The sequence below is a fragment of the Rhinolophus ferrumequinum genome, chromosome 8 (genome assembly GCF_004115265.2).
Source record: "Rhinolophus ferrumequinum isolate MPI-CBG mRhiFer1 chromosome 8, mRhiFer1_v1.p, whole genome shotgun sequence".
Lineage (NCBI taxonomy): Eukaryota > Metazoa > Chordata > Mammalia > Chiroptera > Rhinolophidae > Rhinolophus > Rhinolophus ferrumequinum.
This window is the reverse complement of record NC_046291.1, coordinates 18395504-18406461: the sequence shown is the minus strand read 5'-3', so window position 1 is coordinate 18406461 and position 10958 is coordinate 18395504. Positions and strand designations below refer to the sequence as shown.

At 49.9% G+C, this 10958-nt stretch overlaps 1 long non-coding RNA gene across 1 annotated transcript; it reads right to left on the bottom strand.

Annotated features, from left to right (window-relative positions):
- Window positions 1-352: 352 nt before the first annotated feature.
- On the bottom strand, window positions 353-9640 carry LOC117025644 (uncharacterized). Its single transcript, XR_004423634.1, has 3 exons — window positions 9499-9640; window positions 6792-7057; window positions 353-2973 (listed from the first exon to the last, which is right to left on the bottom strand). It is a non-coding gene; the product is annotated as an uncharacterized LOC117025644 (long non-coding RNA).
- Between the last annotated feature and the right edge of the window lie 1318 nt (window positions 9641-10958).

The window sequence follows — 10958 nt, the reverse complement described above, 5'->3', positions numbered from 1 at the left end:
GACTGGCCTCCGCTTGCAGTTCCTAGCTCACATTGTCAGTTTCTTTCTGCTTCTGTCTGGGTCAGCCTTCAAGAAGCATCACCCTCCCCCATTTGTTTTACTTAATGGTGATTCTGGGAAACCTTGAAAGGGGGTTTCGTCAGAGCCTCGATGATTTATGGAGTCACCCAAAAAAAGGGTTCATGGGAGGTGCCAAGAGAGGGAGGGGCAGCCCTTTGCTCAGCAGGTTATTTCAGGAATGGTGTGTGTGGGGAGGAGGGCATTAGACCCCCTGGCTCCCACCACCTCCACAGTTCAGCAGCACCTGTGCAGGTGGGAATGGGCAGGAGACGCTCTGTTTGACAGTGCCAATGAGGGTGGGGGGCGCAGATCTCTCTTCCCTTTTAGGACGGGCATTCTGCAGGGTGCATTGGTTTCAGAAGTAGTGGGTGTGAGTTTCTACCTCTGCTGTCACTAGCTCTCAGTGCCTATTACTTCTGAGCTTTGCAGGCGTTAAGACACTTTGAATCCCCCCCACCAAAAAAAAGATACCAAAAAGAAATTGCAAGATCAAAATTAATATGTTTAACCAAAACTTCTTATGTCACCTTCATTAACTATTAAATTTAGCATTTAAAATTTTCCTATGAAAACAACTTTTAGTTGAGGTTTTTGTATTTTGCAGGAATTCCAGGGACTACAAATATTAAGATACCAAGGAGTCATAAACAACCACAAATTTAATAAGTTACTGATAGTCAAACCACTTCAAAAGCTAAATTAGAAATATTTATTAAAATACCAGGGATGCACAAGCAACCATAAATTTAATAAATTGCTGATAGTCAAAACACTTCAAAAGCTAAATTAGAAATATGCTTTAGAGATTACGTGGACAAAATTCTTTCAATGTGGGTACATTTAGACATGCTTGACATGATGGAGAGCCTCCAAAGAACAAGGGCCCAGGGCCTAGGGAAGACTTGAGCTCCCTGCCAGCAAGCCTTGACAAGTCACCTCCCTTCCCCGACACTTGCTCTTTGTTTGGTAAGGGTGCCAAGTTAGAAGCGCCCTCATTTTCTTCTCCATCTAAAAATCTGTGAATAGTCTTGCTATTTTTTTCCTCTCTTATCATGTTAGTTTTCAGCCCATAAGATTGAAAGGATGATCAATAATCAAGCAATTAATTAATAGGAACCAGACTAGGGCTCCTGGGGAGGCAGCTGGAAGGTCTGTGCGGTGTTTCTCTGCACCAGCTCTTGGCACAGGGCCTCATGACCACAGTCACCTAAATCCTTCAGGCCTCAGTCCCCTTCTGCCACCTCACCCCATTCCCAGCTTTCTTTTCCACATCCAGGTGTCTCGCTTCTGAGGCGGCAGGAGGCTCTGAACACTCAAATTCAACAGAATTCCGAGTTACTCTTGGAAAGAATTCCATGAAAGCCAAGGTGATGGAACTAGCATCTATATATAACATCTTTAGTCTCCATTTAAAAAAAAATTCGTTTTGTGGTTTAAACCCATATAGCTCAAGCACGGAGTTTCATTAGTGCTTCTCTGTCTTTTCAAGGTGCTGTTATGGGCACCAGGGCTGAGCTTTGCGGTTCAGGGCCAGAGCTGAACATGCCTGTGAAGCAAGCGCAGAGAGAAGCAGAGTGCGGGGGCTTTGAGATCACGTTGTCCAGCTTCTCTGGAGTTTTATCGATAGGGAGACTGAGACCCTGGGAGGGAAAAAGTCTCCCCAGGGCTGTGTGGCTCATTGAAAGGCAGAGGTAGGCCTAGAAGAATTTTTGATTGCTGGTCCCATGCTCTTTCTGCTGCTGTATAAGTGTGGAATGAAGATTTTTCTTCTCCAAGAGATTTGTCTTAACATCCCTATCCTGTATCCACTCAGGATGCACAGATTTTGGAACCAACAAGACCTGCAGTGAAAGCCTCGCTTCACCTCTTAACAGCCTTTCCATCTCAAGCAACCTCTCAGAGCCTCAGTTTCCTTATCTGTAAATGGGCCTGGGGCTGCCTGGGCCACAGCAGTGTGTTGTGGCTTCAGTGAACGCACGCAGGTGGGATGCACCTGGAGCGTGTGTGCCCAATGTACGGCGGGCACTCGGCATTGTCCGAGGAATCTGGACTCGCTGGGATGGTTCTGTAGCTTCTCATCTGGTACATCTTGTATCCTGCCACAAATGCAGAGCTCTGCTGTTACTTTGACTTGCTTCATATCTCTGTAGAGATGGACACACAGCCGGTGCTCAAACATTTCTGCTGAACGAAAGAATGCCACAAAGAGTGAAATCTCTTTGGAACTCACCCCACAGGAAGGTCAGAGGCTGTTGTAGAATCTCCTGGAGTTTGTATGCAATCTGAAGGGGAACACCTGCTTTCTGCAGGTGTGGGGGCCATGCGGGGAATAGAACAGCCAGGCTAACCTCTCATTTTACAGATCAGGAGACTGAGGCTCGGAAAAGGAGGGAATGGCCCAAGGTCCCCAGAGGCGGCTCTGCTGAGCTGGGCCTCTTCAGGCTGGCCAGGGTGGAGACCAGCTAAAACATCGTGGGGTATGAGGCCCCTGTACTTTCATCGGTTTCAGCCTGCCTGTCCCTGCTTGGAGCCCAGGCACGTTCACAGCTGAACAAGATGTGGCAGGAAACCATGAATCAAGGGGTGAAGGCGTTAAAGCAGTCAAGCTGACTTCTGGGTCTAAATCCCTTTCTCTCTCCTCCCAGGCTTGCTCTGGCCTGTCCCTGCCTGGCAGAGTCTGAAGGTTGCCCTCAGCTCTGTCTTTCAAATTGCACTAGAAGTCAGGTGACAGCTGGGAGAGCCCAGGGCGGGCTCAGTACGCAGAGGGAACGTCAGAATCCGAGACCAAGATGGATTGCTGCAGGGCTGGGCGCCCGTTCTGTAGCATAACTTTTCTGAAAAGAAAGTTGTCTTTGCAGGAAGGGTTATCCTTAAGAGGCAGCATGGCACTGAGCAGGGGTCGGCAAGCCTTTTCTGTAAAAAGCCAGATAGTAAATATTTTAGCCTTTAAGAGCCATTTAGCCTCCTCTTGCAAATATTCCAACTCTTCTTTTATAGCACAAAAGCAGCCAGACTATACATTAATGAACAGATGTTGTTGTGTTCTAATAAAGCTTTGTTCACGGATACTGAAATTTGAATTTCATGTAATTTTTGCATGTCACAAAATATTAGTCTCCTTTTGATTTTTTCCCCCCCAACTATTTAAAAGTGTAAACACCCTTCTTGGCTTAATGGCCTTACAGAAACCAGGGCAGACTACAGGAGGGTTTTCAGACCCCTGGACTTGGGAACGTGGACTCAGGAGTTGGACAGCCTCGGGTTCAGACCCCAGCTCAGCTGTACATTTGGCATCTGGGCTTTGGGAGGTGATGTAATCTCTCTGAGCCTCAGTCTCCCCATCCGTAAACAGGAATAATAATATCTACCTCACGGGATTTTAGTGAGCATCAAATGAGGCCAAGCGTGCAAAGAACCTGAGACATGGACTATTTGAAGTCCTCAGTGGGTGGAGATCATTGTTATTGTTTTTATCATTCGTAAGAAAACTAGTAATGAGAGCTGGGAGTGACATCCCACTCTCCCTTTCTACCCAGAACGTCTGAAGCTCATTTAGAAAGGCAGTCACCGAAGGTTTTTACAAAAGCTATAACCCCTTGCTCTGGGCTACAACGAACTCATCCTGTTTGTGTCCGGTTCACATCAATCGAACACATGCTCACTGAGCACTGAGTTTGTGCAGGGCTCAGGATGCAGCGAGGGTGGAAGGATGAACTTGGCCGAGCTCCTGACAAGATAGGTATCTTCGTAGGAGGAGAGATCAAATGCAAACCCAAACAGCCATAAATCAACACAGCATGTGCAGGAAGACCTCCCAGGGAGGCAGTCATGTCTGCCATTCATTGTGCTCCAGGCCCTGTGCTCTGTGTTAATATATGTTAACCCACAAGGAGAGGATTATTGTCATCCCCACTAGATAAGTGGAAAAATGGAGCCAGGCGGACTGTTCAGGTACTCGCCAGAGGTCACACGGGGGCCCGCAGAGCACGGAGATTCCCACCCAGGTCTGGCTCACGTGCTGGCCTGAAACGTCTCTGGAGCTCAGAACGTCCGTTCTGGCTGTGATGCTTGGGGACGCCTCACAGAGAGGACAGCTGTGGAGCTGCACCCGTGAAGCTGGGGAAGGTTTCTCCAGGTACTGATTGGGGAGGGAGGATTCAAGCAGAGGGAATGACATGAGCAAGTGTCCCTGGGCGGGAATGTGGAATGCTCTAGGTGTGTTTCGGAAACAGCAAGTGGCCCAAGGCAGCTGCGTTCTGTACAAGAGTCCTGTCTCCTTTGTGATCTCCCTGTGCCTTCAAGCAGGGGTAGGGGAGAGTCAAGGAAGGCCTGATGACTTCACCTGACTCAAACTGGAACTTGCTTGCAACAAAGAAAGACCTTCTCATTGTAAAACAATCTGCCATGCAATGTATTCAATTCTTAAAACTTGCTTTTTCACCCATAATTTCTCACCCAGCTTCCAGATGTGACTTTTCCTGGTGTGAAGAAGAAGCCACAGGGTATAGTAAAAACAGTGCTGGGCCAGGACGTGGGCTGTCTCAGCAGGCACCGCGTGGCCCCAGGCTGGTCACTTCCCCTCTCCTCTCAGTTCCCTCAAACATAAACTTAGGGGTAGGTGATCTCCGGGTCCTTTCCAGTCTGACCTTCCAAATAACGGCATGCTGTCCCTGTTTCTGTTAAGGAGGCAGCCTTCACCTGTAGCTCAGAGCAGGTGAGGCCACTGCAGAGCAACAAGATGACGGACTGGACAGCATGGGGGCCAGGATTAGAACCCCCAGTCTTCAAGTTGTCAGTGTGCTACTTGGATAACCCACCTCTTCCTGAAGCTCCTGGGGATCCACGTTCTTTGTCCATCTATCTGCCAACACAACGACTTTTGATTTAGTTCACCTGTTTATTCACACCTAACCTCTGGAGCCAGACCACCTGCGTTTAAATCCAGAGCTGTCAGCTTTGTGACCAGGGGCAAGTTACAGAACCTCTCTGTGCCTTAGCATTCTCCTCTGTAAAGGGGAGGTAATAATGGACTTTGCCTTACAGGGTTGTGAAGGATTAAGTTGGTCATATATGTGAACTACCTAAAACCATTCCTGACATGTAGTAAGCACGATGTAAGTGTTCACTCTTGGTACTACCATTCAGAGCATTTCCTGAGTGCATGCTGTGTGCCTGGCGCCGCTAGGAGCTTTTCCTATGTAACATCTTCACCTTCCCTACAGCCCTGCAAGGTTGGCATTACTAAGCCTGCTTTTCACAGGAAGAAACTAAGGACTGAAGAGTTTACACGACTTGCCTGAGATGGGCCACTGCCCCCATGGGCTGCAGAGGACACGTCAACAGGGCTAAGAAGGGACACAGCTGGGAAGAGCAGGCAGGTCACCTCCTGCCCTTATCACTTGACATCTATCTCGCGTTGCCTCCCTGCTGCACTATTTGGTTCTTGCTCAAACCCGGACTCCTGCTGGTGTCTTGTCTCGAACTGTATACTCTGTCAGCACATGAGAAGCATTTGCAGGGACTGGGGAGCCACGTGACTTAGGAGCAGGGAGAGAAGCTCGGTGAGTCCGGAAAGCTACCCCTCCACGGTTCGTTCTGGAGCTGTCCCTCAGCCAGAGCAAATGGGAAACTCCAGCTTCGGAACAGTCAGGATGTTAACACTTAGATACCGTAAGTGAAGACACACATGTCTCAGCTAATGCCCCAGGCATATCGGACTGCTTATGCTGCACCGTAGTGCAATTTCCTCTCCGGTTTTATTTCTTTGGCCCAACATTGCGCAGATGGCGTGCTCTGCTTATTGGAAGTAAGTGTGGAAATGATAAAATAGAAATACGAGGCATTTGGATATCACTGGAGTTGAAACTTGACACTGTAGGTCTGACTGAAAATCCAGAAGGCCTCCTTCATGACTCTTTTTCCCTGCTCCCCCTTCACCAGGGAAGGTGCCTGCTGAATTAATTCCCCCAGCCCTCTTCAAATCCCAGCTGTTAGCTCTGGCGCTGTTAGCCCAACTTCTCCCAGGAGATGTGTGACCAGGTAATTCTCCCCATTCAAGTCCCAGGACTCATGCACGTACACACATGCGCACACGTGTGCACGCACACGCACATGCACGCACGCACATGCACACACACACCCCTCTCACTGCTGCCCAAGGCTCCCCTTCCAGCTTAAACTCTTCATTGATGGCTTCCTGCCTTCTGTCCACCAAACCTTCTTGAGTTTCTCTCTCACATTTTCCATGGGAAAAAGCACCTCCTTCTGTCCTTCAAGCTCCATCTTCTTCCTCCTTTGGAGCCCAGCTCTCAGCATACCTCCTCCAGGACGTCCTCCTTATTTCAGATCCCTGTCTTCAGCAGGCCTTCTCTTTGTCCTAACCTATTTTAAAGTCTGCTCTCAACACAGAAACCCAACTTTCTTAAAGTTTCAGGATGCCTCCTGTCTCTCCCCACATCCTCAGGCCCCGCCATGCTGTAAAACTAAAGCCGTCACTCCTTCTGTGCTTCTGGTGATTTCCATATTGACTGCAGATTCCAGAGCCAGCTGGTCCTCCACAGCACCTGTGCCAGGAGCCAGCTGGAATTCCCGAAAGCCTCTTTCCTACCCCACTCCCTGGATACATCGCTTTTCGTTTCACCAAACCTAAGACAATATATTTTGCCTCTTGCCTGTGAAAAGGAACTTGCTTCTGGGGATCCAAGAGCCCAAACAGAGTGACTGCTACTTACTGATGCAGCCTGATGATGTCACATGAGGCACATCCTCAGGGCTCTGGTCCATTTCACGTGAGAGCGTGGATTCCTCTGGGGCACCAGTTTTGCTTCTCCAGCCAGGTGGAAATATTGGCCTGCCCCATTGACCCAACCTCTCGGGGCGATTGGTGTATAAAGGTCTGTAGAGTAGAAAGATTATGACGGCTTTTCTTTGTCTTAGGTCTTGTGTTTTCATCTCTTTAAACTCCAGTTTTTCATACCATTGATTTCAAGCACTGGTCCTGTGAAAGAAGAAACCATCAATTGTGCCACTGCTGCAGCACCCCACCCCGTGTATGGGGGCTATCACCCTCAGAGCTCTGCTGAGGATGCTGAAGGATCCTCAGGCTCCCTGCAGCCAAGGGCAAGACAAAGGCATGTGGCAGTCAGCTCCCCTACGCGGCACCCTGTGCTCCCTGCAGACAGCATTCTCCCGGTTCCTCTAGACCAGGGGTGTCCAAACTGCGGCCCGCGGGCCAACTGCGGCCCGCAATCCATTTTTTATTGGCCCGCAGCAAATTCCAAAAATATATTTACTTAAATAAACCAGGTGAGGCAATACGTACTTCACCTCAAGTGAGTGGCCCGGCTATTTGTGTATTTTACTGCATATGGCCCTTGGAGAAAAACGTTGAAAAAAATTTGGACACCCCTGCTCTAGACAGTCCTGGGCCACGGCTCCCTGCCTGAGTCTGCTTGGCCTGCCCTAGCGAAGACCGAAGGCCATAGACTGGGCGGCTCAAACAACACAAGTGGATTGTCTCACAGTCCTGGAAGCTGGGAGTCCAAGGTCAAAGAGTTGACAGGGTTGGTTTCTTCTGAGGCCTTTCTCCTGGGCTGTTTCGCCCTGCGTCTTCATATGGTCCTTGTGGGGACAGAGCCAGGAGTGCAGTTTCCAGGATCTCGCCCTCACATGGAAAGGTGCTGGCTCAGGTCGTAAATGGCCATCAACTGTGATCAGACGGCCATCAGCTGTGGCTAGTTGGCCGTCAGCTGTAACCAGTGAGCCATTGGCCATTAATATAACTGCCATGGCTACGCTAGCAGCAGATGGTGGCTGAGCTAGCAAGCACGGATTGTGGATTGTGGATTGCAGAGAGGGGGATTGCAGTTAGCACCGCGGATTGCAGCTAACAAGTGAGGTTGGTTGGCAGAGAAGCAGACAGCAGGTTGCAGATCGTGTGGATCCTGTTTCCTGTGTCTCCAACCCAGCACCAGCGAGAATATACAGGTATGACTCCCCTATCTATGGCTCTGTGGGTGTTCCTTTTTGGCCTCACCATGTCCTGCGTGTTTATGTGCGGAGCGGGACCAGAGACCCCACATGACACCCTGCATGACAGTACTTCCTCTGCACCTGTCTGTGCCCAAATTTCCTCTTCTCTTCGGGACACTGGTCATATTGGATGAGAGCCCACCCTAAGGACTGCATTTAAAGACACTACTTCCAAATACAGTCACATTCTGAGGTACCAGAGGTTAGGACTTCAGCATATTAATTTTAGGGGGACGCATTCAGCCCCTAACACTTTCCACTTTTTAAGTTTTACGGCATCTTGGACCTTCCTGGAAAATGAGATCGGTAAAGATGCGTAATCTCTTGAAGTTTACGTGCCTATGAGGCTTAAGATAGCCTGGTTCATAGCAGATGATCAGTGAATGTTAGAGCCATTGAAATAAACAAAGATGATGGTGATGAAGAAGAAGAACACCATTGTTATTAGCAGATGTCTTGGTCATAACAGATTTCCTTTTTTATAGCACCTGGTGATCATTTTGCTCGCATCACTTTCATTTTGCTCACTTCTTTCCAAAAGAGGCTTCCCTGTGGCTGCCCAGCACCTCAAGATTCAGGTCAAAGCTACTCTTTACCCCTGCCTTGACGACTTGGAAGTGCTCTGGCAGGAGGAGGCGCTGGGCCTGCCCTACCTCTTCCATCTCTTCCTGGTAACCAGGAGGCCCTGGGGCTCCCTTAATCACAGCTCACTGACTCAGGCAACCACTTTTGACCTTGGCACCTTTCCCGGCACTGTGCCAGGTGCTGGGGGCCTGCCAGCTCTCCCAGCCTGCCAAGCTGACTCTCTTCTATCATGCCAGTGATCTGGGAAATCCCATCTCCCCTCCAGCAGGGGACCAATCTCCTGGATTGATCACAGGAAAGGTGCTGCCGTATGGACACACAGCCCCACCACCCCACCCCCTGCACACACAATCCTTGGCTCGCACTCAAAGCCCCTTCTGATGAAGGCTTCCTGCTCAGGACTTTCTGTCTACGTGCGTCCAAGTGTCCATCTCTGTCAGCATTTTTTTAAAAAAATGTTAGAGTGTAAGGCTGGGGTCATTCCACGGTCTGTCCTGTGCATTACATGTGCATAAACATGCCCAGTGGAGAGGCTGGGTCTTCACAGGTTACAAAGCAGTGGCAGAATATAGTGGTATGACTCCCCTATCTATGGCTTCATGGTTGTTCCTTTATGGCCTCACCATGAGCACTTTGTCCCTCTCCTCCCCCCTGTCTCACGCTCCTGTGCTTGTGCATCTGCTGTTTCCCCACCCACCCACCCATGTTCTGCCTGGTACCCTAGTGAGCACCTGTCCTAAGTCAGGCCTGACCTCCCCCGAAGCTGATGACCCCTCCTTGGGGGCTCCATTGTCCCTTTGATGGCATCTTGTCCATACTTACCATACTGTACAGTGATTGTGTCGCTTCCCTGGCTGGACTGGGAGCTTCTCAAGGTCAAGCACGATGATTCATTTAACTTTGCATCCCCTGTGCCCCGCGCAGTGCCTGGCTACAGATGAATGAAGCCAGTGAGGACGGCTCTGGGCCCTGGCTGTGCCGGGCAGTGCCTTTCATGGCATTTTCCATTCAGCCTCACCTCGTCCTTTGTCCTGTTTTTAGCCTAATTCCTTTCAAGGCTCTGGCATGAGACTCTGAGCTCATTTTCATGATTGCTTTAAATATTTGGGGCTGTTGGTATGCCAACACAGGGACCCACGCTAAGGAGGGAAAGGAATTCTCTAGCTCTCTGGGCCCTGCCCAAACACCAAAAATACTCCAGAGGCAGGGGAGGTTCTGAGAAAGTGCCAGATTGGGTCAAAGTAAACTACTTTCCTACCTGGCTTAGGGAACTAGGAATTTTGGCAAGGGACAAGAAAGAGAGAGGACACAAAGGCCTGGAGCCGAGGGGGGTGGGGGCCAGGGATAGATTCCCAGAAACGCAGGAGGAGTCCAGGGTGGAAGTAAGAGGACAGCCACAGCACTGATCTGGAGATTCAGTGTTGTGGGGACAGAGTCCCAGAGGGCAGTTTCCAGGGTCTTGGCCTCACGTGGAAAGGTGCTGGCTCGGGTAGTAGATGGCCATCGGCTGTGGCTAGTTGGCCGTCAGCTGTGGCTGGGTGGCCATCAGCTGTTACCAGTTAGCCATTAGCCACTAATATAACTGCCGTGGCTACGATAGGGGGTGGGTTGGTTGGTTAACAAGCGTGGATGGCGAATTGCGGATCATGTGGATCCTACTTCCTGTGTCTCGCCAGGCAGCCAGTGAGACTGGGGTACAGGAAGACCCCTGTTGGGGTACTGGCAGATGTTTGCTTTTGTGTCTCGACCAGCCGCCATCACTAATGTAGTGGTATGACTCCCCTATCGATGGCTTCATTGTTGTTCCTTTGTGGCCTCACCATGTCCTGTGTTCTTATGTGGGGAGCGGGAACTGAGACCCTGAATGACAAGTGTCTATGCCAGAAACGGTGAGGAATCCCCTGGAGTAAATGCCGGGACACGGACAGGCCTGGGAGCCAATATTGAAAATCAGATAGACAGGAGGAGACTCTGAAAGTCTTGTCATGGAAGAACTTGGAAGCCACAAAAAGAAGACTCATGAGCTTCTGCGTAAGCTCATGCCGCCCCTGCCACTGTATAGATGAGGAAGTGGAGGCTCCGAGAGGCTAGGGCGGCCTAAGAGCACACAGTTCATGGTGGCAGCACCAGGACCGGGAACGCAGATCTCTTTATTCTCTTTCCAAAGCTCCTCCCTGCTCAAGTGCTAGAGAAGAGCTGGAATTATGTTCTTCGCATTTCCTCCAACAGTTGCTATAAATATGACAGAAAGCCTAGCTTCTCCTTGGTGCATTCTTGCTACG